The sequence below is a fragment of the Myotis myotis genome, unplaced genomic scaffold (assembly GCF_014108235.1).
Source record: "Myotis myotis isolate mMyoMyo1 unplaced genomic scaffold, mMyoMyo1.p scaffold_m19_p_1, whole genome shotgun sequence".
Classification (NCBI taxonomy): Eukaryota; Metazoa; Chordata; class Mammalia; order Chiroptera; family Vespertilionidae; genus Myotis; species Myotis myotis.
In genome coordinates this window covers 219502063-219528626 of record NW_023416313.1, presented here as the reverse complement: position 1 = coordinate 219528626, position 26564 = coordinate 219502063, and the positions used below count along the sequence as shown (strand labels likewise).

The 26564-nt window shown below is 50.7% G+C and overlaps 1 long non-coding RNA gene across 2 annotated transcripts in view; it reads left to right on the top strand.

Moving 5' to 3' along the window:
- Positions 1-269: 269 nt before the first annotated feature.
- Positions 270-26564, top strand: part of LOC118659995 — a 37585-nt gene continuing 11290 nt past the window's right edge. The window contains exons 1-7 of one of the 2 annotated variants that reach the window (XR_004968779.1): positions 270-395; positions 3053-3157; positions 3371-4057; positions 5653-5765; positions 9824-9985; positions 10070-10197; positions 18495-18569. This is a non-coding gene — a long non-coding RNA (uncharacterized LOC118659995). The remainder of the gene's footprint in view (positions 396-3052; positions 3158-3370; positions 4058-5652; positions 5766-9823; positions 9986-10069; positions 10198-18494; positions 18570-26564) is intronic. The other variant, XR_004968777.1, reaches the window with a different exon arrangement.

Here is a 26564-nt window from a genome sequence, read left to right as displayed (position 1 = left end):
CTCTCGGAAGACGGTGCACACAGATGGCCCGGGTGGCGAGCGGGCTCGTGGAGGGAAAAAACACCCGTGAGCACTGGGTGTTGGTCATGGCGGCGAGGGGCACTGCGGCAGAATTTTTTCCTCCCTTCTTTGCTGCAATCTGGGTGCGGCTAGAGCAATTTGTCATAGAATCTGGGGGGCTCATTTTTCCAGCCAATCACTTTTGGAGAAATGAGCGCATTGCAGCAGAATGCGCTGACGTCAGAGACCACCCCTTCTGCGCCTCGATATAAACCCCACCCAGCCAGCCCCTAGCGCAGACGGCGACGAGCTGGATGGAGCGCGCCTTGCCTTGCTGGCCTGGGCCGCAGCTCCTCCGAAGAACCGGGGCGCCCACGCGAGAATCTCCCCGCCAGGTGAGTCGTCGGCCATCCTTGGCGGAAAGGATGTGCAAAATAAAGGCTACACCCTCGTCCGGGTCGGCCGCTGTCCTCCTGGACATGCCGAAGGACAACCGCCGGGACCTTCTCTGAAAGGTGGCCACCTCGCCTGGTCCCAAGCATCGGCAACAAAATGCTGTCAGGAAGGAAAATCTCGAGGCACATTTTTTTTGGGGGGGAATCAGGGCCCCATTTTCGTCCAGTTCATGAGGGTAGGGAGGGTGGTGGAGGCTTAAATGACGAGGAGTGGGAGGAATCGGCCCCAAACCCATGTCGGAATCTCGTGTCCCGTAGTCACTGGGGTCCAAAGCCCCGATTTTCTGTGTTTAAAGCTACCTTTCGAACCACAAATGGTGGGAGATATGGCGGCCGACGCATTCTGCATGCCCCGCGGATTAGGGGGGAAAAGCACCCGAAGAGAAAGGTCTCCTGGGCATAGTCCTCCCACCCCCCAGGTTCTGCTGAGCACGTTGGTGGCCTGTGGGCGTGAGGAGTAGAGGTTCTTACCCGCCAGGGATTCCCGAGGCAAGCACACAGATTGAGTGCAGAGCCCGCTTTAGTGAAAAACGAAGAGTAAAATTTCTAACCGATATCATCTGGGTTCACTCGGATAAACCTCCTTGTTAATGGTGGAGAGAGATGGCGCCCAAGTGCAAACCTGCCAGAAGCCCCCCACGATCAGTTCTGTAGGAAGGGCGGATGGAGGGAGGGCCCAGTAATTGGGGGTCCTGGCAGGGTAGAAAAGGGGGGTGGGTTGGCGTGGAGAGAACGCTGTGTCTGGGAAGCAAGAGGGAAGAGAGGAAAAAGCAGAAAAGGGGGTGTGTTTGGGAGGTCTGGGTGCCGTGAGCTGGGAATTGGGGGTCGGAGGGTCCTTTCAGCATTGCGTGATGGTCTCTGGAAGATTCTGACATGTTGCGGGCTTTTGATTTTTGATAAAGTCGCCGTTTGCCATTTCCTTTGTCCCTGTCAAGCCCCCCCATACCACCCCCTCCCCACTCAGGGATGGCGGGCTGTGTGTGTGTGTGTGTGTGTGTGTGTGAGTGTGAGTGTGAGTGTGTGCGAGCGCGCGCGTGCGTGTGTGTGTGTGTGTGTGTGTGGGGGGCGCTAGCGGGTTGCTACGTGGCAGGTTTCTGGAATGTTTTCTTGATGGCCGCCAGAGGGCGCTGGTGGCACTGCGGAATTTTGGGGGGCGGGGTGGGGAGGGGAGGTGGCCTTTGTTCTTCTGCTGGAGGGGGTCAGGCATGAGATTTACTGGAGAATTCTGTATTCATTACCCAAGTGGGGAATGTTTTAAGATCCCTAGGTTCACTGGGGAACGGCTGCAGGGTTCGCGCTGGGCGGAGATGCCCTGATCCACACTGGTTGCGTGACTTGGGGGTCGTGGAAATGCGTGGACGCGGATTAGTTTATTTCATTTGGTTTTCGGTTTTCGGATATCAGGAAGGTGTGGCTCATCTGAGCCGGATGAAGAGGCCGTGCAGTAGTCAATTAGGCGCCATCGTGCGGGGTCTTGGAATTCTTGCTGTGGAGAAGGGAGGGAGGCTAGATTGGGGTTGGGGGTGGGGTGGGGGGAGGGAGGCAATGGTGGTTTGGATGAGTTGCGGTGGTTTTGGCCGCCTTTATATTATTTTGTAGAATACCATATTTTGTATCATGTGTCCAGAGACCACTGAAATGAGTGAAAGTGTTGTATTGAGAACCGGATCTTTTACGTTTTAATTTGTTTAATTGGACTTACCGAAGGTCGGGGCCAAGCTTTCTGTGTTTTTACTTATTAAAAGTGGAATCATGTTCTGGAAAGACCCTTATGGCGAGTGTTTTCTTGATATCCTCATGTCTCTTTGGTGACCCCCACTGTTGCGAGACACAGAAGGCCCTCTGGGCGGTTGCGTGGGGGTGCTGCCGCATGTCCACAGGTGGATTCTGGCTGGTGATGGCGTGCCTGCGTTTTAGGGGACTTAGTGGTCTTGTGTGATGAGCTGGGGTGGGCTGTGCCCACCCTCATAGCCTGAGACCTGTTGGGCGCTCTCCCGCCCATCCTATGCCAGCTGTTGCCCTGGCAGCTGCGGGCCAGGCACGGGAGGGGCGAGAGGCGCCCTCCGCAGGTGGCTGTGCTCTTGGGCTCTGGAGCTGACTGTGCGCCCCCTAGCGGTCGGTGCCTGCAAATGTTCTCAGCCCGCCAAATTCGGCTTGAGTTTGCGCGTGCGCATAGTTAACACTTGTGTCCTGTCAATCAAGTCCTCCTTACCCCCTCCCACTTCTCTCCCTCCTCCCCTCCCATTTTTGCTCTCCCTCCTCCCCCTCCTATTTCTCCCATCTCTCTGACCCCTCCCATTTCTCCCCTTCCCCCTCCCCTCCCGTTTCCCTCATCCCCCCTTTACCCCCTCCTCTTTCTGATTCCTTCCTCCCTCTGTACCCCTCCCTCTTCCCTCCTCACCCCTCCCTCTTCCCTCCTCACCCCTCCCTCTTCCCTCCTCACCCCTCCCACTTCCCTCCTCACCCCTCCCTCCTCCTTTCTCTTCCGCTCCCCCCTCCTTTCCCTCTGACTGCCCCCTCCCTCTCTCTGCTGTTCCTGTGCTGGCCATTAGAGGTCATCAAGATGGTTTCTAATATGGCCCCCTCCTATGCTATAGGTTCTCTCTTCAGGGATGACATCACCATTCACCTCCTTGTCTTCAAGGACCACCTGTCGATGCCCAGCTGCTGCCAAGGTGCTTGCTGCTCATCTCCACCTTATGGTATGCAACCCCTCCTTGTGGTGGTTTATGTACAACATGGCGGCCAAATCCGCCCCTGCCACACTCCTCCCACTACCCCCAGACCCATGAGCAATTAAAGGACAATTTTAAATTTTAACTAATTAGTTTTAGTTATAATTAATTCATTTAAATTTTAATTAATACCTAGAATTGGGCTTTTAAGTGGTTCCTTTAACCTTTGATCAATTGCAGAAGACCTCAGGAGCGCCCCTTTTTGGATCCCACCAGCATACCAAGCAGCCACTGGCAGAGACCCCCCAGGACCAGGACCACGGAGGCTGAAGAGGACCAGAACTGACCAACCAGCTGTTCCTCTTGGCTAAAGACTTAATCCAATGCCCTAGTGAGGGGGCATTGGACATTCACCCCTGACCTTTGCTATGCTTGTGCTTATTGCTATGAATACTGTCCTGTAAGTCTCTGCTTGTGTTAATATGCCAGCGACCTGGAGTGTTTCCCTCCCCAAGAATGTGTCAGTTTTTCTCAGCTGACCCTATTGTTGCCCGGGTGATGTCCTGAATAGAAGGACCCCTTTGGGAACTTCTCAGGAGGGGGACCTGGGCCCAGGGCTCCGCCAGCATCTCACTGGCAATTCCAAAGCCGTGGTGGGCTTCTGGAATGAGCATGAGCCCTGATGTCATGGGCATCCTTGTCCTTTCCGGGAATGGTGATGAGAAGAGCAACCTCCTAGGGTTGTTGTGAGTATTAAATGAGCCAAATTAGCCTGGGGCAGGGCTGGGCATGAGGAGGTGTTCAGCAAACATTTGTTGAAAGTTTGATAGGTCAGTCCATCCCCATCAGTGTCACTTGTCTGATGCCTCTTGTTTATTTTCCCCACAGCTCTCCGCCAGCCCCTGTCCACGGGGCTCTCCTGCACAGGTAGGGCGCCACCAAGAAGGGTGATGGGCTGACTTGAATAGGAACATCAATTATGCATGCAGTCATTTCCAGAGCACTTTCTATGATCTTTGAATATGTTATTTCGATGTCAGACATATAGGTGATGATCATTTACAGATAAGAATGAATTTGGCCTTGACTTGAGTCATTTTATAAAGGTGGGTGGGGATTGAATGGCCCTTCTATGGGACAGGGTTTATTCACATTTACAGTGAGGGCACTGAGGCTGGAGGAACGTAAGTATTTTGTCATACTGCTGGCAAGACGAGGGGTCAGAGTTGGACCCTGGGTGACATTGTAGCTACCTCTTACCCCCCTGGCCCAGAGTTAGACTCAGAGCTCTTGATGTCTAATCAAGCATTTGACAGCAGGACCGTCTGTTTGAAATCCTAGCTGCCTCGGGTGGCCTTGGGGGTCTGGGTGGCCCCAATGCTGCTACCATGTGCTGGCTCCACCTCAATAATGGTGTGACCTTAAACAAGTCGCTTAACTTCTCCAGGTCTCAGTTCCTTTCATGGTCTAAATGAGGATTAAAAATAAAAAAAAAACCCACCCGCCTTTATCTACCCCACACGGCGCTTTTGAAGACCAAATGATGTCACTACTAGGAAAGTGCTTTGCAAATTGCTGTGGAAATTGCAAGGTCCTTAACACTCTGATTGTTCGCATGCCCGGCCCTAGTAATTGGGCTAGCACCCAGTAGGTGCTGTGAGTGTGTGCGCTCAATAAATAAATTTCAAAATGAATAAAAACAGAATTAATTCAACAAACCTTTTCTGAACACCAACAATATGCCCAGCACACCAGGCCTGGTACGTGACACAAAGATGAAGCAAACAGTCTCTTGGAAGCTAATTGGGGTCCTCATTTGACCAGCACTTCTTTTCGTCCCCTTTTAAGCCAAGCAGTTTTGTCCAGACAAGACAAAAACAACGCAGGCCGCTTTGAGAAGCCCAGCTTGGTGTAGACAATAGCTCCTGGGCCTCTGAAAGGGCCTGATTGGATTATATGGCAAATGAAGGTGGAAGGGTGACTTGGAAGGTGACGAATGAAGTGGGCGGAGATCTGCTTTGAGTTAATCCAGGCTATTAGGAGGGAACCTTTTGTCTTCCAGAGGCTTTTGCCACTGCTTTTTACATCCTTAATGTAAGGACGCATAATTTATGGTCAGTGAAATCCAGGCCCCAGTGAGATTTGAGTGGGCTGTAAACTCAGGCCTCCCACCACCAGCGAGTAAATACAGTGAACGTTAAGTCTTCCTTTGCCGTTTGCAAAGGCCTTTTTGCAATTGCCAATTCATTTGAACCTCACAACTCCCTGTCCCGACCCGGGGCTGGCCTACCGCCTCCCAGGGGATCCGAGGCTGTCAAGGGGCCCTTCAGATTGGGGTCCACACGCATTTGCACCCCCCTTGCCTCTTGCGTTGTAAAGGAAGAGGTGTCCTCTGCACTGGTCATTCCTGTCTCACCTCCAGTCTCCAGTTATCCCTTCCGACTTCCTAACTGCTCTCTCTGCAGCCTGAGCCTCCGGCTCCTCCTGTCTGGCCACTACCGTCTCTCTCTTTCCTTTCACAGCCACGCTTCTCCAAAGGCCTGTCTCCACTTGCTGTCTTCCTTCCTCACCTCCAATTTCCTCTTCAATCCACTGCTTCCTGCCTTCTCTACTCCGTCGAGCGGCTTTCACTAAGGTAATGTCTTTTCTGTAGCTTAAGCCTGGGCAGTTTCCAGCTCATGGACACATGGACACATTTCCAGTCTTCCTCTCATGTGGCTCTTGGGCCCTGGTTCACACCTGTTGACATGCACTCCCTCTAAAATCCACAGGGACACCTGCCCCACCCAGCATCCCTTCTCGTAGGACCTCATGTAGCCAGAGCTCCCAATTTCTGGACCTTGCCTTTCACCATCCCTCCTTGGAGTTGAGTCCTGGCTGACCCACCTAGTGCTGAGGCCCTAAGTTAGGTCAGTTTCTCCAAGCCACTTTTTTCTCCGTTGCAAAATAGGATTAATAATGTTCACCTGGCAGGTCTGGCGAACTCTCTTGCAGGTAAGAACCAGACACTATTTGAGGGACTTGAAATAAGGTCATTAAAGTATTCGTGAGAAAATTCAATTAGAGCCACCAGCAGATTTTCTTACAGGTAAAGTTCCCACGGGGAGGACCATAGAGAGAAGAAAGAAGTGGGGGGAGGAGGGGAGGAAGAGGTGGGAGAGAAAGAAAAGAATGAGCAAAGGCACCAAAGACAATAAAGTAGGGAAGGGGACTTAGAAAATATTAACATCGACGGAAAACACATCTAGGGAAAGGTTTCCTCTAGTGTCGGGTTGGGCTAAAATAAACAGGAAAAAGGTTTTAAATTAATGATCCAAGTGACAAGTCCCAGGAAGCTTTCAAATCAAATTGCCCGGTTTTGGGGTTTTAACTCCTATCAAGTTTAACCTCTTTACCGCCTTCATCCTGGTTAAACTCTCCCTGGCCCCTCGGCTAGTGATTAAGTCCTGAAGGTACACATAGTCTTTCAATGAATGAATGGCCAACAGAAAGCCCTTCCCCTCCCCCCAGCTGTGTTTTTCAGTTTCCTTGCACTTTCCGCCCTTTTCCCTTAATGAACACAGGGCTAGTCTTGGACCTTGTCAAGGAAGAGGCTGCAGCCGCTAATGAGGGAGCTGCTGGGCTCCAGTGTTCCTCTCGTAAGGAGCCTTCTTTGTCTGCGAAGGAAAAACACACTGATTATCATAATGAGGTGAACTGCCGTCCGCAGGGCAGAGGCGATGGTCCCAAGGCCACACTTGTAATTTCGGGGCCGGGGCCCAGGGCTCCTTTGCTCCTCATTTAAGCCTTGGCGAGGCCCGTTGAGCGGGGCTGAACGTGGAAGGCGGCTTTGGGGAGAGGGTTGCTTTGCAGAAGGTTCCTTTGTTGGGCCCCGCGGGCAGCTGCCCTGGGCCAGGGGCTGCCTGCCTGTGGGAGTCCCTCACAGATGAGGACATGGGGTCCAGGGCTCCCACTCCAGCATGCACCTCACTTGTTTCAGCATCCACCGGACATGAAAAGCATGCCATGTCACAGGTGTAGGGCCCGGGGAATTATCACAAAGGCACCCCCCTGGAAGGGCATGGTTTGGCGTTCACACTTCGGTCCCGCATTCTGAGGAGAGTGAGGTTCAGAGCAGCAGAGGATTGCCAAGGGGACTTTACAATAGATCTTGCATCAGAACATGTCCTGTCCCCTCTCATACGGCCTGCGTCCCACCTGAACCCCCTTCTATCCTGATACTTGAAACTCCCCCTGCCCGTTAATGTCAGCAGGTCTGGCCAGAGCCTGAAACTTGCCCTGTGTGTCTCCAGTTCTGGACATTTCCCACCCCGAGGTAGATCAATCAGTTAAATTAGGTTATTTTAATTACACTTCAGGCTCTGGCCAGACCTGCAGCCAAATGGAGAAAAAACTAAGAGGGAAGCGGGGTGCTTGGAGCTTTAAAACTTGATTAGTAGGAAATTTACGCCTCTCCCTTCACTTACCTGTCAGCTGAAGGCCTGAATCAGAGTTCTGCCCCTCTTCCCCAGTTAGCCAAACCAGCTTGCATCCGGCTCCCCAATAAAAAGGCTGAAGGCCCTACCTTAGAGGTGACCCAGATGTTGCTCAGATGAGGGGACTGGAGAGGAAAGGAATAGAACAATTCCTGGGGTTTCTAAATGAGAGGATGCATTTTAATAGGGGAAAAAAAAAAATCCAGAGGACCCTTCTCACCTCAAATTCATACTGATAATTAAAATACAAGCCCAAGGTCACTGGTATTTCAGCATTTGAACACCTGAGGAGGGGTGGAAGGCATTAGTTGGCCAGGTTCTTGGGGGTTTGTGTTATTCCTGGAGCCCCAGCTGCCTGGCCCTAGGGCAGTGATGGCGAACCTTTTGAGCTCGGCGTGTCAGCATTTTGGAAAACCCTAACTTAACTCTGGTGCCGTGTCACATATAGAAATTTTTTGAAATTTGCAACCATAGTAAAACAAAGACTTATATTTTAGATATCTATTTTATATATTTAAATGCCATTTAACAAAGAAAAATCAACCCAAAAAATGAGTTCGCGTGTCACCTCTGACACGCGTGTCATAGGTTCGCCATCACTGCCCTAGGGGAACTGGCTCCCACTTCCCCTCCTGCTTGGGTTTCTGGGCCCGCTGGTCTCTAGCTTTTCTGTGTTCACCAGCAGAGGGGTCTGAGCTCACGGCTCCCTTAGGGGTGGCACCTGCTTGTTCACGTGGGACCCTGCGTCCCACTCTTCCAGCTCAGAGGTCTTGGGTGACTTCCTGGGTTGACCCCTGACCTCCAGAGCCCACGCTTCTCCACATCCATCCTTAGGTCAACCTTGGAGGGTCCGGTGATGGAGGAGGAGGCTGTAGCCAGGTGGGTGGGATCCTAGAGGATGAGTAGGACCCAGAGATGCTCCCCCTTCTCCAGCTATTCTGAGTTTTGGTTTCCTGTTTTTGCTTGTTCCCACCTCTGTTCTTCATGCTACCTTCTTTCCTCCCTCACCCCTCCATCGCCACTTCCTAACCTAGTGTTTTGGGGGTGCCCTAGGCCAGCCCACACCTCCTCTGGGTGTCCCAGCACCAGCTTGGCACACGTGGGGCTCAGTAAAAGTATGTGGGATGTTTGTTTGTTTGGGCAGGTGAGTCAACGAAGGACCTCGGCTGCTAGAGGAGTTGTTGGGATGCTAGGAGTTACATGTAGGTCAAAAGGATGGAGAGTGGATTTCAATTTAGGGAGGGGTGGGCACCCCCACTTGAGCAGGGGCCTTGCCGGTCTCGCCCCTTCATTCACTCACGCGGCCAACCTTCATCCAACAGTTGATCATTACTGAGCTAGCCCATAGCCCGGCCCGGCCTGAGCACCCGCCACACTAGCCGGTCCCTTGATGGCCTCTGCCCTCGGGAGAGCGGGCCGGGGGGTGTCGTTGCCGAGGGCGGCCTGGCCTCCCAGCACTGGCGCAGCGACTGCTCTGTAGAAGGCAGGACAGCGGGACTGTGCGAGGGGCTGGCCTGGTTTGCCTTTGGGCCAGTTGCCCGGTGACCTTTACGTAGCCAGCCTCTCCTGCCCTCTCTGCCTCCCCGACTCAGCCCAGAGCTGAATGCACCCCGGAATGTGGTATGTGTACCCTTGGGCTCTGGCCACATGGTCTCCCTCTTGAGTTGGGGTCCTTGAGCTGGACCCCTCCCTCCATGATACCTGCCTCCCGCCTGGGGCTAAATCTAGCTCCTTTGGCTAGAGACTGTCCTATGCAAAGGATAGGTGGCTGGGAACCTCCAGGGAGCTGGGTAGGCTCTGCCTCCGCTTGGCTGCCTACCTGTCTGCTCTACCTGGCGGCTCCTCCCCTGGTCTGTTGCCCACTAGGAGCTCTGCTTTCCCCTTCTCTGTGCCCGACTCACCTGGCTTATGACCCTGTGGGCCTCAGCTGCCAGCCCGCTGTCTTACCTGCCCCTGCTGCTACATTGCATCACCCACCTTTCACCTGCTTCCTCTGGCCCTGCTGCTAGGTCCAGACACCCCACAGCCCAAGGAGCCATTTCTCCATCCTGCTGCCCAGGTTGCCAACAGGCCCCCAGTGCCTATGGGACAAGCCCCTGCTGGCATGCTACCTCCCGCAAACACCCTCAAATACCTACTCCAACTTGCCTGGCTTCCCAGGGTCTGCGCAACCTTCGGTCCTGCCTCCTTCCCTCACAGATCCCTTGTCCCCAAGCAGGTCATCCCATGGCCTGCCCCGCCCCTGTGAGTCCCCAGCCCTGCTCACCCCACGTCACCCCAGGTCTCCAGTTGGTTTGGGAGCTGCCACCCTGGCCTTTGGCTTTTCCCATCACTGCTCATTCCCATGAGCCACCTCCCTCCACCGAAAACCAGACTTCTGGTGAGACGGCTCTGCCTCTTCTTGGAGTGTGGCTTTTCTGGGGTGCTGGCCTCGCTGTATTCTAACTTTCTGTCCCTCCCCAAGGTTGACCCGGGGCCGGGTCAGCTGAAGAACTGACAGAAGAGGCAGAAGAGCCTCCGGAGGACACCGCCCTGGACCAAGCCCTCCTTCCCAACCCCGCGCCCAGCCTCTCGCCTCCGTCCTGGTTTGGGGTGAGTGTTTTGCTTTCTTGAAACACCAAGATTTCCTTAACACATTGCGTACCGCATAGAAATCTCTAAGACACGCGCCAGGGACCACACGTTTTTGGGCAAACTGCACGTTATTTAAATCCTCATAATGCACTTTAGGTGTTGTTTTTCAATAATTATAACATTTTTATTTACTTAAACAATTAAACAATTAACGTTCCTAGTACTTTTTTAACCTATGGTACCGCGTAAAACATTTTCCTCTATGAAGAGGGACCAAACAAAATTTACATAAGTATCTAGATTCGCTGCTTTTTCCATGGGCGTGAAAAACGAGAACACTCGTGAGAGGTCCTTAACAGAGGGCGCACAAAACACGAGAAAACTCCTGGGCGGTACAAAATGTGTTAAGTCCACCTCACATTCAAGAATGTACACATTTAGCTTGGGGGGATCACGACCATCTACTCCAACTCGGGGCCTGGGAATCTGGCTGCTGCCTGGAGCCCCACCAGCCAGCGTGTGACGGGGCCACCTGGTTGACCGGATGCTGTGGGCACCCCCCGCCCGCCCCCCTCCCCCCATACGGTAAGTGAGGAGCGTCCAACTCTGGTCTGGGCCCCGAGAGCCGGCTAGGGTCAGGCACATAATAGGTCCTCAACAAAGCTTCACTGAGCGTGTTCATGAGATGAAGGAGGGTGCACTGCTCTCTCTCTCGAGCACCCCCCACTTGTGGAGACGCGGCAGTAGGCATGCCTGTCTGCTCCTCAGCTAGAAAAACATTTCTGCCCCAAGCCATGGCAACGTCACTCCCTGAGGGAATGCGGGCTCCTCGCACACGAGGCTTTGATAATGTCCTTTAATCAAATAGTGGTTTTGAGTGAGTCCTCCTCTTGGCCTCTTTTCCTTCCCCCTGAAGTTGCAGCGAGACGGGAATGTTTGTGTTTGTTTACACACAATCAGTGATGGTGGGGAGGAAGAAGAAAGCGGGGTTGCAGCCACACACCAGCCCAGGCGTCATCCGACTCTCCGCGGTTCCCTCGTTCGCGCCGCCTGGGCGCTCAGGGCGGGGGTCCTTCTGCGGTGCCCGAGATCAGGTCTGCCTGCAGGCCCAGAGGGTCCACTTGGGTGTCCTGGGAGGTCGCACGCAGCGATGGGGACAGCTCAGCAAGGTGATAGGAAGAGAAGAGGCTTTGCGGCCGGCACCCTCCTTTCTGGGGTCCCGGTGGCCGAGTTCAGGAAAAGGTGAAGCCTGAGTCCCATGGAGGGACACTGGGGGTTTTCAGAGGTGGCAGCCCAGTGGGGGTGTCCCGGTGAGCGGCTGGCCCTGTGCCTGGCCAGCCTCTCGTCTGCTGCTCCTGGGGGAGCTGCTGGGTGAACGGTGAGCGCAGACTGCCAGGCGTCCAGCCGGGAGGTGAGGGAGACCTGTAGGCCAGGGTGAATCAGATTCAGTCCCCCAGATGCCTTGGGGTCCCATGCAGCACCCATAATGCATTTGCAAGGCAGCCCCTTCACAGCCCCGCCTCCTCCCCGAAATGGAACCGGGGTGCGGATATTGAAATAAAACACATCGGTGTAGGCAGAGAGGGGCGAGGGACGCGGACCTGGGCACTGCTGCCCGTGTGTGCTTGTTCTCGCTCCTGGGGGAGCCCGGCAGGCTGGAGAGAGGTGGGGTGTGTGTGCCCAGGGCTAAGCCCAGGGAGGGGCCCCAGGAAGATGGTGCCCTGTGATATTTACTCCACAGCTGGCATTTGCCAAGCCACCTGCAAACACGGTGCCGAGGAAGACAGGCGGGGGCGGGAACTTTACACAGAACTCCTGGGGGGCTCGATCCGGAGCTTACCGGAGAGGTCCGTGGAGCTAGCCTGAGGCAAATGCCCAGGGCTTCTAGATTCTTCCTTAGGGCCATCTCAGGACTCCTTCAGGGCGGGCTGAGCTGAGGGGCAGAGTCAAGGTGAGAGCAAGTGCCCAGCCAGTTCCAGACTTGGCCCCTCACCCTGCTCAGTAGTTTAGGGTGGCCGGGCTTTGGGCCGAGCTGTATTTCAGGTACACTTGTGAATGGTCAATTCTAGGCAAATACACGTGTTGGGGTTTGTGTGGCATAAGCACAAAATAGATAATAACAGATCAAATTCTCAATGAAAGAAGTTGAATGTATCGTAAATCAGCCTTGCATCCCAGTCATCCCAGGAATGGCAGAAGGGCCGTTGTTAAGTGTCAAAAAACATTTTCAGGAGAATTCTTTTCCGGTGGATCGGTCCGCCCTTGAGCAGTAAGGGGTAGACATGAGACCCGGAACAGCCAGAGGACTCTGTCGTGGTGGTGGGTGGCAGTTTTCTGGCCATTTTGTCCTTATACTCAGCTGTTCCCCGGGGTCTGCTGCTACCCGGATGCTTCCGGATGGGCACAGATGTCGGGGAAGAGGCGGTGGCCTTGTCTGGAAGCTGGCCCTCCCGCCCCGCCTGCCTCCCCAGGGGCAAGGGAGAGGGGCCGTGTGTCACCCAGTCGCTAGACTCGTGGGGAGGGAGAAGGTGCTCCCTCTTGGCACCCCCCAGTTTGCCCACCTGCAGGTTTGCTTGTGGGGCTGAGTGCAGCCTCCAGGGTCCCTGCCCTGGTGCCTCCTGACTCGTGATTCAAACCCCAAATGTCTTTCCAAGCACATTTCTCCAAGTCATGTCGAAGCCTGGCAAGACCCAGGGCAGCTCGATGCATGTGTTTCTCATTCATTCATTTACATGCAGAAACTTAGCCGTGTTTTTATGTGCAATCTGACGTCCAGAAAGAAAAGGAGAATCCGTCCATCTCTAATGAGCTTGCTAATGAATTTTTCCTTGAAAAGAGGAAGGTGGCTTTACACAGAATTTACACAATTTTTCCTTGAATTAAAAAAAAAGGGGGGAAGGTGGCGTTACACAGAACGGACCCAAATTAAGGTCCCACAGAGTTACAGGGCCACGGCCAGTGTAGAAACCAGCAGCGCCGGCTCAGTGTCTCAGAGTCAGGAAAGGTGCGAAGGGAGGGAGCCCTCTACAGTACCCTCCTGGGTACCCGGGCACTGCAGTAGGACGGGACAGGGAGAGGGGTCCCAAGTTCACTTGGGTCCAATAGAGGTGGGGGGACCCCGTACTTTTGCCAAGGCAAGTTGCCTGGTACCTAGGAGGGGCATCGTTGAGGTGCCCATACATCCTGGCACTTCTAGTGCCTCCCTAGTGCGTTTTAGACACTTGGACCCATATTCCAGTCTTCATTGGAAAACGGATCGCTCAAGCCATTGTTGGGGGAACTCAGGGTGATTAGAAAGTCTCCAGATATGTCTCTATTCGTCTTCTCAGCTCCCTGCCCGCCTAAGACCTCGGTGGTCACGGGGACCAGTGAGCAGAGCAGGTGCTGGGTGGCTGAGGCCAGGGTGGCCCCACCTTGGGGGGATGTGTGTGAGAGAGGAGTTAATTAAGGGAAAGGATGGCGGAGGGTATAGACATGACTCTCTTAATTGCTCTCCAATTTCTTTGGGCTTAGAAAAAAAATCCAGATGGAGACTTCTTAAATCCCCCATCCTGGGGGTCGGGGCCAAGGAAGGCTCCCCACCACCTTTTGCTTGGCGTCGCTCTGCGCAGTGAATAGGGTCTTTGGCAGGGGCTTAAGGAGGAGACTCTTAGCCTGGGAGCTCCCAGGGCCGGTTCAGCTGGGAACAAAGGCGCGGGCAGAATGGAATGTGGGGGAGCCCTGTGGAGAACAGCCACCTGGGGTAATTGGGAGGGCTGAGTGCAGATGAGTTTTCCCAGGTCTGTGAATACATTCTTTCAATAGAAGGTGCCTTTTCTTCAGATGAAAAGAAGAAAACCTCAATTACCTTCCCCTGAGGAGGAGGGTGTGGGAGTGTGTGTGTGTGTCCCCTCTGGGGGCTGCTGCCCCCGCGGGCTCCCTTGCCCTTGTGTGTGTCTTCAGAGACGCAGACAAGAGGCGACACAAAGGCGTGCTTAGCCAGCCATGCCAGCGCGTGACCCCGGCCGTGCTCGCGCTCCCTGTTCTAGGGCTTTCTTTTTGCGAGATTCTCAGGAGGAAGAATCAGTGGCTGTGCCTATAAACAAGAATTTGATCAAACTGGGCCCGACGCCCGAGAGACAGAATGGGGCCAAGGACAAAACTCCAGGATGGAAAGTTGGGGAAGGAGGACAGTCAGGGGGCCAAAGGCTGACCGCATGTCTGTGCCGGCCGTCCAGGGCCGCAGCTGCGTGGCTCCTGCCGCCTCCTGGCCCTTCGTTGAGGCCACCCCCGGGTGGAGAGAGTCCTTCCCACCAGGCTAAGAAGTTGGGGCTGACGACCTGGGGATTCATGGAACTGTGCTGGGATCAGGAAAGTTGGGGGAGAGTCGGTAGGGACCCCCCGGAGCAGGAACAGCCTGGAGCAAGGGGACCTGTTGAGATGGAGGGAAAACAGAGCCACCATTGCCCCAAACCGCCCCGAGGGCTTGAGTCCCCTCCCTGGGAACCAGGGCAAAGTCCCTGCAAGAGAGGAAGGAGTCCCAGGTCTCAGTCTTGGCTGGTGTCTTTGTGACCACTGGCTTCGGGACCTCAGTTTTCCCATCTGTAAAGTGAGGCAGTAGCGTGTCAGGTGTGCATAATCCATGAGGCAGAAGAAGCCTGGGTATCAGTATTGGACAGGCCAGGCCCTGTTTTACCAGGGGACGGGTCGGAGGTCCCAAGTGTCCAGATTGGGCCCCCATAAGTCTCCTAGCTTGGCACTGGGATGAAGGCACACCCCTGCTACTTGGGACTGGTCAGAGGAGAGCTTCTTGGGACCCAGGGTCAGGCAGCAGCCCTAAGAGGCCTTTTGGACACCTGGTTCCAGCCTATGCATGGCACTGACTGCAGTTGGCCCCTGTCTCCAGTCCTCTGGGACTCAGTTTTCCCATCTGTGAAATGGGGCGGTGCCTAATCACCATTATCTGAGTGCCCCTGTTGCTTTGGGACCCTTCCAGCTTCCTCGGTGGTCATCCGTGGCCTGTTTGTTTGTTTGCTGGGTCTTTAGAGTCAGGGGCTGAGATTACTGGTCCATTAGCTTCCAAGAGATATACTTTAGGGTGGCAGGCCTGGCTGTGAACCTGTTGTCACGCTGGCTCCGCTCAACCAGCCTGGCGGTGGGGTTGCAGCCAGTAGCTGGCCTCCCGGTCAGCTTCTTGTGAACACAGATTCTAATAGTGCTCACGCCCCACACTCGCTCCAAGGGGCTGTGTGGTGCGAGGATTGCATTTTATGGAGCACTTTTCCAAATGTGTGGGCCGCCGGCCAGTCCTGGAAAACCTCTGGGCAGTGGAGCGGTCCCTGTGTAATGAGACCGGCCCGCGGCTGCAGTCCCAGGAGGGTGCGGCGGCCACACCTCCCCCGTGGCTCGCCCTGGGCCTTTGGGTCACGAGACCCTTGGCAACACACAACACCCCAGTTGGCAGCCTGGCCCGCTCCGCCGAGAACTTCCTGAAGAAGCCATCGGGGTGGCAAGTTCTGGAAAAGTGATCAGCAAGCGGCCCTGTGCCGCTGCGCGCCTCAGCCCCAGCTTTGCAAACATTCCCAGCCATCTCTTTGTGCTTCAGTGGGCGCCAATAAACAGCTCCCGGAGCCTCGGTCAGGCTGCACCCGTCATTACCATGGTGGGCTGCGCTTTGTTTGGTGACCTTGGTTACTACAATACCTGCGAGCTGAAACAAGGAATCAAAAAATTGCCAGCTTCAATTAGACCAGCAGACTGCCTTTCCCAAGGCTGCCTCTGCCATTCTATCCATTAACGGTACCCATACGCCAAATAGGCCCTAATTCTCTCTAATTGCCCACTCCTGGAGCAAAGAGTGAAATTCCAGGAAGAGGCATATGTAAACATCCTTCACCACCCACCAAGGGGGGTGAGGCGGCTGAGGGGGCCGGCGACAGAGAGAGGGGACAGGATTTCAAAAGATCTTCCAATTACCGCTCTCATTTTTGTAAATGGGCCCATAATGCACAGGGCCCTGGCCCTCACAAAGGTCCAGGAAATGAGTTCTGCACAGACCTTCGTCTCAGGGCGGGCTCTAAACATCCAGTGATTTGTCCCCAAAGACAGGTCAGATCACTTAGGTTCCATGTGCCTCCAGAAAAGAGTGAGTTTAAAGATCTTGGGATGCTGAACCAGAATGTTCTAACCCCATTAAGCCGGGGAGGAGATAGGGGGTGTGTCCACGGTGCCTTCTGGGTGGATCTGGAGTTCTGCACACCCTTTTCCGAGGTCTCCCAGGCACCAGTGTGTGACAGTTGTCCCTCTGGACCCCGTAAGGGGACCTCGTGTTTTCCTGTGGCGCCAGGCACTGGCTCATCTTTGCAGCTTCTCTGACATTTGTTAAGATTTCAGCCCAGGACCGTGTTATTAGCACAACACGCAAATCCAGGCCTGCGTCTTCCCAGAGCAGCCTGGGGCCTGCATGAAAGTTCATCCAGGGCAACCAGGAACTCTGAGGGCGCATGGTCCCCCACCCCCAGCAGAAGCAGGTCCCATCAAACTACCTAAGAGAGCAGAACAATCCCCAAAGTACTTCCTTGCTCCTGTCCGGGGGGAAGTGGCCGTGCCCGCGGTCTGTCCTGCTGCAGTTTCAGGCTCTGGAGTCCCTCTGTCCTCTTAGGGCAGCGTGGGTGGTGGGAGGGCCACCGCAGGTGTCTCGGGCTCCTGGGAGGGTGGGGCACATCGCAGGTGGTAGGTATCCTGCACAAACAGAGGTCCCGGAACCCTCAGATATCCAGTCCGCCCTCGGGCACTCACGAGCTGTCACTGCTTCATCAGTACTTATTTTTAAAAGACTTTGTTTTTTTTTTGGATAGAAAAGCAACCCATTAGGGGAGTAACAGTGTTTGGGAAGCTCAAGACCAGGGAAGGAGTTTTGAGGAGGGTTTAGAGGTAAAAGGTGTATCTCCAGTGCCCCGTCTAGATGTTGGGGGCCCCAGTGAGAGATGCAGCAGGGAATGGAGAGGCAAAGGCAGCAGGGGTATCCCCAGTGGCTTACGTCAGGGCAGGGGAGTTGGCGAGAGCCTTTTCCTTGGGGTTCCCTGGAGGGCCAGGGGCAGCCTGCGCCCTCTCATTCTCTCCCCAGTCTCAGGCTCCGCCCTCTCCCCTGTTCAAACCTCAGCCATTGCAGACCACCTGTTGGCCACACCTACTTACCTTCACTAGACTCTAATCAATGTATGTTCAAAATCCACTCACTTAAAAATTTGTAATGAATAGACTATTTCTTCTGAGTAATTTTAGGTTTACAGAAAAAATCAGTGGTGAATCCAGAGAATTCCATTTCAACCCCCACACCCCCAGTTTCCCCTGCCATTAGCATCTTGCATTAGTGTGGCACGTTGTTACAATCGATGAGCCAATATACGGTTGGCTGTCTGGATCCATGGGTTCTGCACCCATGAATTCAACCCCACGTGGATTGAAAATATTTGGGAAAATAGTCACATTGCTGCTGACAGCGTGTGTTGTGTCGTGAGGCCTACAGTGGCTGCTGGCTGCGTCTACTGAACACACACAGGCTTTTTTCTTGTCGCCATTCCCTAAACAATCTCCTGTAACAACTACGTACACATTATTTACACTGTATGAGGCATGACAAGCAACCTAGAGGTGATTTAAAGTCTGCGGGAGGGTGTGCATGGGTGACACGCCAACACTACACCACTTCGGGTGAGGGACAGAGCACCCGCGGATTTCAGTATCTGAGGGCTGTCCTGGAACCAGTCCCCCGTATACGCGGAGGGAAAACTCTATAAAAACCCTACCTGCCACTACCCAACTCACTTTCTTTAAACTCAAAATTTAAGGCAAATGCTTGAAGTCAGGGACCCTTAATGCCGCCCACAACCCACTTCTCTGTGTCATCCCGGGCCTGCTGCTCTGCTGGTCACCTGGCTGCACTGTTGACATCTCCCTGAGCACACGCCGATGGCTGCTCTGCCCTTCCAGCCAGGCAGAGTGCCCTTCCAGGGAGCATCCCGTCCACGCTTTTGTTGTCCAGCTCAGCTCTCCCTTGAGCAGTGGCCCTAAACTCTTGGGTTTCACAAAACAGAACTTAGTCCATGGGCAGCACCAACCGCAGGAGCCACGTTCCATGCTGTCCCCTGCCCTGTCCTCTCCATCTGTGGCCGAAGTTGGGGTGGGGAGCTCGGCAGGCAGGTGAGTGCGTGACCAGTGTATTACAAAGAGGGATGCTTGGCGTCACCAGTTCCATACTTGGCTAGACGTTGGGGAGTCCTTGCTCCATTCGTTGGATGAGGTTCTCTTCGGTGACTAGTGCCTTGTCTTTCCAGACGAAGCCATCGTCCGGAATTCGTCGTGGGACGGGACCTCAGACACAAGCCCCCGCACCCTCCACCTGCGAAATCGTAAGTTCCTGGAGAGCCGAGTGCACACCTGTGGCCTTGTCACTGAGGGTGGGGGCCGCCACTCCGCACACTGCCAGGCGAGCCTGTGGGAGGGACTGCTGAGCACTGGTCTGCTTGCAGGGAGGTGGGCGCTCAGCGAGTGAGTCGAATGAGGACCTTGGGGGGCTCATGTTCTAAGGCAGGACCTCCAGCCTCTTGTGTTGTGGCAAAGAATTCTATAGGCGGCTTCGAGTGCCAGACCCTAAAAGAATTTCTTTCACTCCTCGAAATGAATGGCCCTTTCATTCCCGAGTGTCCCTATGGCTCTTGTGCTGCAGGGCAGCCTACGATGGAAGTGCCCTTTTGAGCTGGGGGCCTTCACAGGCCACTGAAAGCGCTCGGGCCGAGGGACCTGCCTTTCAAATGGGCTTGCAGCCTCAATGACCTCGCTCACCCCCTTGAAATGTCTGGAAAACAGAATGGGCAGATTTTCTGTCTTCACGGTGTCCGGCTAAACCTCTTCAAGTTCTTTATTGTTGAGAACTGAGACACTCGGCAATGGTAATGGGTCATTCCTTTTGTATTTGCCTTGAAAGGCCAAAATATTTTTATATTGCTACAAACAAAGCTGCCTATTTAAAAATGAACTCCATATCTGTTGTTTCCCACCGGGGAGACCGGGTACGACATGTGTGTCTCTGCGTGTACTCCCGGGGCCTGAAACTGCTTTCTCATGGGATAGCCATTCACAGGGCTGGGGGGATGTGCCCGCCCTGTCCCCAGTGGGTCTAGGCTACACTAACTTTGACTATACCTGTGCCTGCTCCTGCCATGTGAATGTGCTAAGGACTGTGGGTTGTGCACACCCTGGTCTTGGTGGTTAACTCGGGAAGGAAAAAAAAAAAGGCCTAAGGTGTGGTGATTTTATTGGTCCGATGAAGGAATGAATAAACAAATAGGTAAAGAAGCCATGAGCCAGAATGAGAGTGTACGCTGAACAAGATCCAATGGAGATTACTATGTAAGTCAATCAAATACTGAATCAATGTGTAAATAAGGCCGCACACGAACTGGTATCAGGTCATCATGGACCAAGGAATATGTGTCATTCAAATAGAGAGCACCTAAAGTTTTTCAACAAAAGAATAAAAGCTAAGTAAAGGAAAGAAGAAGGAAGTAGAAATGCATAAACCAATGGTGACTGTACTGTATTGTATGTGTAAACGCCTGCTAAGGGGGTGGGTTTTATGTAAAGCATTGTTATCATAAATGGTAATAACACATACAAGGGTGAGAAGAGACTTTTCAAGGCGATGGACAAGTTTATGACACAGATTGTAGTGATGGTTTCACAGTGCACACTTATCTCCAAGTTCTGATGTGCATGTGTACATTTATTGTACAGCTTTTTGTCAAAAAGGTAAAAATTAAAAAAATAAAGAGAAAATTACTGTGGAAAACCCCACAAACCAATGGTGAGGTTCTGAGACCCGTCCAGGTGGGACAGATGCTGGAGAGAAGGGACAGGTGATTGAAAGGGAGAAAGAAAATGGCGAGAAGCAAAAAATTAAAGAAAAGGAAGGAAGATAACTTTAAAAAATGTTTTTTATTGATTAAGTTATTACACATGTGTCCTTAGAAAGATAACTTTTAAAAATTAGGAGATGAGTAAATATAAGGACTATGTCGGGTTATTATCAGCTGATTAATTTGAGTAGGTGCTCCTGGCATAGAAAATAAACAACAGAGGAAGTTAAAAGAGTAATTAAAGAGGAAGGAGGATTCAGGGGACCACAGCTGAGAAGTAACTTTAACCAACAGTGGTTTTTAACTCTGGGTGCATATAAATAAATAAATACTGAAATGAAAGCAAGCCAAAAAGAAAGGAGCCATAGAAGGGCTGGGTGAGCAGTGAGACACCTGGCCCTGGGTGGGGCATGTGGTGTGAGGGGCTTTGCGTTGTCAGTCCCTGGGAGCTGAGGTCCGCTGCATGAAATGATGAAAGAACAAGAGGATAAATAAAACATCTAAATACAAGTCCAGAAATAGGGAAGAACAAGTAGCAGGTGTTAGGTACAGAAGTACATTAATGGGTGTATTGATGCTAAGAGGAGAGGTAAAAGACTGCCATGAATCAAGGGGTAGGGTGAATCCAAGTCTAAAACTGCAGTGCTGACAATAAAATAGTAAGCATATCAATACACAAGGAGAGGAGACCCTAAGGACAGCACTCCTGATGAGAGGTTGGGTGGGTGAGTCGGGGGGACGGTGGAGGTTCATGAATTCCCTCTGGGCAGAAGCTCTAGGAGAATGAAAGAAGTCAAGTGAGAAAGGGGGGATATAGAAAGCTGTAACAAAAGAGACAGGAAGAATAAACAGGGACAGTGACTAAATGAACAAGTGGTAGACCCTCAGGAGAGGGTTAAGCTAGGACTGGTAATGAGGGGCCCTCACAAATTGGATCACTACTGGTCCAAATCTGAGCTCTCCATTCACTAGCAGAGGAGTAAATACCTAATAAAAAGAAAGAAAACAGGAAGGAAGAATGAATGGATGAGTGGTTGAAGGAAGCACAGAAGGAATTAATGAGACTGGGCCTGTGGGGGCCATGGAGGGTGTTTGCAGGTGGCAGTGGGATTTATCCGACCATGGCAGCTGAGCTCCAAGAAAGAAAGAAAGAAAGAATGAGAGAGTGAAGGGGAGAAATAGTGAAAGTTGGAGAGAAATGTAAAAATTATCTAAAGAAGAAGAAGGTAATTAGGTAACAAATAAATATATAAGAGAGAGCCATTCTAGGAATAAGAATGAGGGTGCATGAACCAAACTCTGATTAATTCACATCTGTGCTTCTGACATGGGCAACCACCCACCCACCCAGGAAACAGTTCAAAGCTGACACACATAAGGGAGGACCACCGTGAGGCCAGGGAGGGGAGGACCCATTGACTACAGATTATCGTGTATCCAATTAGCTGCATCTGTCATCCAGAAGCGGAAAAACAACAATTTAAGTAGAAAGACTAAATGGATGCATGAAGGCATGAATGAGGGAAAGAATGAAGAAAAAGATTTGCATTGACTGATGAGGAGAGGTTGTAGAGGGGGTTAGGGTTCAGCCAATCTCTGGTGCCTGGCCTCCAAAAGAATGAAAGGCAGTAAGAAAGAAAGATTGAAAGACTGGTAGAAAAACCAATTAAGATGGGGAAAAAATCAACATAAATAAAAGGAGTAAGAAAGAATAAATAAGTAGGCCAAACAACTACCATGTATGAGAGAGGACTGGTTTAACACTGATTTTCCACATTAATTCAACTCTGTGGCCCCGAAGTTTATAAATAATAAAAACAATACCACACGCAAAAGACACAGAGAATAAATCCACGTGTTCCATGAGAGAGCAAGAAAAAGAGTTTAAAAATAAAAGGAAAGACTGGGAGAAAAAAGATGTAGGAAAAGAAATTAAAATAGACGTGTGGGGGAAAAGGCACTTACTAGATAAGTATTTAAATATAATGAACAAATATTCATTAAATATAATTAGTAATAAAAAGTGAGTTTCCACAGTAAAAAAACCCCACGTGGCTAAAACGAAAGATGGAATTAGCAGAGGAATGGCTGTGTGAATAAATGAATAAAAAATGATGATTTGAGAAAACAAGGAATGGGAGGCATAGAAAATTATGACAAGATGAATATAAGCAATAAAAACATTAAGTGAATATATATGTATATATGTATGTATACACACACACATATGTATGAGAGAGAGAGAGAGGGCCATGCTAGAACAAAAAAATGAGACAATATCTTGGACCCCCAAATTATGACTGATTGAAAACTGGGCTTTTGATGTAATTAAATAAACCCTAAAGCCAAGCACCAGTACAAGAAATTAACAAGCAAAAGGGCGCCCCACGGACAGGTGCTGAGAAGGCTCCAGGAACCACAGATGATGGTTAATCCAATTCTGTGCACCTGAGGCCCATAGATAAAAAGATAAATATTGAAATAAAGGAGTGACAGGAAGGATGAACAGATATCTGAGCGGCTGCCTTGGAAACGGCTGTGCCAGCATCCGCCAGGGCTGGGCTGCCATGGGATGGATGTTCATGTCACTCTAGGGAGCATGTCACCTGTGGCCCCTAAACATGAACAGACGCAAGAAAAAAGCATCGGGGTTAAAGAAAGAGATGAGGAAAGCAAGATGAAACGAAGTGAAGGAGAAGGAAAACCCCCACCAAAAACCCCCGTAGAAAGGTAACATGGGTGGGTCTCAGATAGAAAAGCCTGTTGGGGCTGGTAATGGGTCATCATTAGTCCTAAAGATGGATGAGATCATCCGATCCTGTGTCTAGGGCAAGGGAAAATGAGAATTAAAAAAAAAAAGGCAAAAAAGGAAACAATAAATAAACACCCAAAATGATAAATGGCTAGTTAAGAGGTTGTCTGAACGGGGATTATAATTGGTTTACACACATACTCCTTAAATAGATAAATACATTACACCTTTCAAAGAATAAATGAAAAATTGAGAAAACACTGGCCAAAGAAACAGCCACTGCAGTAAAATATATGCAATCGAGGTACATAAATAAAATAATAAATACTGAATGTAAAAGGTGACTAAATGCAGGGAAGAAAGATTGCAAGGGAAAATAAATTCATGGGCCAGTGAGGTTCATTTTGCACATGGGGTTTTGACTAATACAATTTCACAGGAGACCTAATAAGTAAAAGAAGACCCAGAATAAGAACGAAAGGACAAATGCATGAGCGAGTGAAAGAATGAACGAATGAGTGAATGAATGAATGAATGAATGAGGGTTGGAGCTGCATAGACCAGGGATAAGGATGTTGCATGTAGGACTCTGGTGCATCCTATGCACCTGAATTTATAAGAATGAGAGAATGTACAGAAAAGTGAGAGGAAGGGAGAAAGATGAAATTTGGGAATAAATAAAAAAAATAATGAGGAATAAAAATTATATATGAATGAATAAAGAGGACTTGTGAAAGGAGGGCTTATGAACTAAGGGCTATGATTCCTTTAAAGTTGTGCTTCTGAAGTCCATAAATAAGATAATCAAATCTAATCTGATTTGATTCAAGTGAGTGAATGGATGAGTGACTGAAGGAAGGAAAAGAGAGAGGAAAACAGAAAGGGAGGGAGTGGATAGGAGGAAGAAAGGAAGGGAGGAACCTTCCGTCCTCTTTTGGGCTTCCCGTGATCTAGCCAGTTGAAGAAAGTGGGGACCAGGGAGGATAGCTCTTGGCAAGTCATGTGCCTGTTACATGCACTGTACCTGGCAGGGAGGCGCTGGCTCAGGAAGCTGTCAGGTGATTGCCATTGCTTGGTGTGTGCTCCATTTTACTTCAGCTTTCTCAGCCTCAGTTTCTCCATCTGTAGCCTTGGAATGGCATCAGCTTCCCACTTGGATTGATCAGGGTCGGGGGGGCAGATGCTTATATGCCTATTGGCAGTGCTCTGTGACCTAGATAGGCAGAAGGGCTCAATGTAGGGCGCTGCAGAAGGTTGCATGAGCAAGGGGTGTTGGGCCAGGTGGGTGTCTTGGCCCCTCCCTGGGCATGGGTCACCTGTGAGGATGGAGGATGGAGGTTGGGCCTCTAGGTAAGACAAGCCAAGGCCCTCTTGTGTTCCTAATATAAACCGTGTAAATGGCACATGACCTAGAGAATGAGGTCATCCATCAACCTGACATAGCACCCATCTTTCTTTATCCCCTTCAAATTCTTGTCTAATGCACACTTTTAAAAAATGAACATCTCTTTTTAAATGACCTAACTGCCATTCCTCACCACATACGCTGTTTTAATGCCCTGCCTTTTCCATTAATATGCTGTCATCAACAATTTTCTTGCTTGCATAGTCTTCATCACCTCACTAGATGCATTGTGTCTTATTATTCACAACACCTACCTGCTATTGTTATGCATAGCATCTTTCCTTTTAATGTTATAAATTATGTCACAGCTAATGGCTTAGCACACCCACTTTCTCTCATTCTTATGAATTATCTTCCTACACCCAGAAATGATCATTGCTTCATAGGCATGTCAGTTTCTCTTGCTAGACTGTGAGCCCCTAAGGGCAACACAATGTTGAATTGATCTTTGCATCTCCAATGCCCAACATGTTATAAATACTAAATATTGCTTTGTTGGATGATTGGATGGAAAGATGGGTGAAAATCTGAATGAGAAGATAAATGGTGGGCTGATGGATGAGAGGATGGAAGGTTGGATGAAGATGTAGTGAATGGGCCCTGACTGTTGAGTTTCAGTGTTTAGAGTGTCAGCCTACACAACTGGTGATCACAGGTTCCATTCCTGGGTCAAGGGCATGTACCTGGGTTGCAGGCTCTATTCCTGCCATGGTTGAGGTGTGTGCAGGAGGCATCCAATTGATGTGTCTCTCTCGCATTGATGTTTCTCTCTCTTTCCTTTCCTCCCCCATCCCTTCCACTCTTTCTGAAATCAATGGAAAAAAATATCTTTACTTTTTGGGTGAGGATTAAAAAAAGATGTAGTGAATGGGTGATTGGTTTCCTGATAGATGAGAGAATGAAAGGGAAGATGAAGCTGCAGTGAGTGGGTGAATGGTTGACTGATGGATAAGAGGATAGAAGGATGGATGAATGTAGTGAGTAGATGACTTGTTGGCTGATGATGAGAGGCTGTAAGTATAAATGAAGTTGTGAATGAATGGTAAGTCATTGGCTGATGAATGAGAGGATGGAAGAATGGATGAAGATGTAATGGCTGGGCGATTGATTGTCTGAAAAATGAGAGGATGGAGGGATGGATGAAGATGTAGTGAATGGTAAGTGATTGACTTATGAGTGACAGGATGGAAGGATGGAAGGATGGATGAAGATGTGAATGAGTAGGTGCGTGGCTAGTTGATGGATAAAAGGATGAAAGGATTTAAGATGTGAGTGTGTGTCAGTGGTTGAATAATGCATAAGAGGATGGAAGGATGGATGAAGGGATAGTGAGTAGATGATTGTTTAACTGTTCAATAACAATGGAGGAATGGATGAAGGCGTAGTGAGTGGTCAGTAATTGGATAATGGATGAGATAATTGAGAGGGGAAAGATATAATGAGTGGATAAGTGTCTGTCTATTGGATGAGAAGACTGAAGAAGAGAATAAGATGTAGTGAGTGGGTGAGTGGTTGGCTGATGGATGACAGGATGGAGGAATGGATGAAGATGTAGTGAGTGCATGATTCTTTGGCTGATGCATGATAGGATGGATGTTTGGATGAAGGTGTGGGTGTTCAGTGTTTGGCTGACAGGTAAGAGCATGGATGGATGAAGATGTGAATGAGTGGGTGAGCGGTTGGCTGATGGATGAGATGTTGGAAATATGGATGAATGTGTAGTGAGTGAATGAATAATTGGATGGGAGGGATTGATGAAGATGTAGTAAGTGATCAGTGATTGGCTATTGGATGAGAGGATGGGAGGGATTGATGATGATGTAGTAAGTGATCAGTGATTGGCTATTGGATGAGAGGATGGTAGCATGGGAGAATGGAAGAAGATGTGAATAGTGGGGTGAGTGAGTGGTGGCTGATGGATGACAGGATGGAAGGATGGGTGAAGATGTGACTGAGTTCATAGTTGGTTCATGGATGAGAGGATAGAAATATAAATGAAGATGTGAATGAGTGCTCAGTGGTTGACTGGATAATCAGATGGAGGGATGAAGATGTAATGTGGGTGATTGGTTTGCTAATAAATAAGAGAATGGAGGAATGGATGAAGATGTAGTGAATGGTTTGTGATTAGTTAGTGAAGGAGACGATGGAAGGAAGGGTGGATGAAGATGTGAATGAGTAGATGAATGATTGGTTGATAGGAGAATGAAAGGTTGGATGCAGATGTGAGTGTGGGTCAACTATTGGCTGATGGGTGAGAGGATGCAAGGATGGATAAAGATGTAGTGAGTGATCAGTGATTTCCTAATGAATAAGGGGATAGATGGATGGA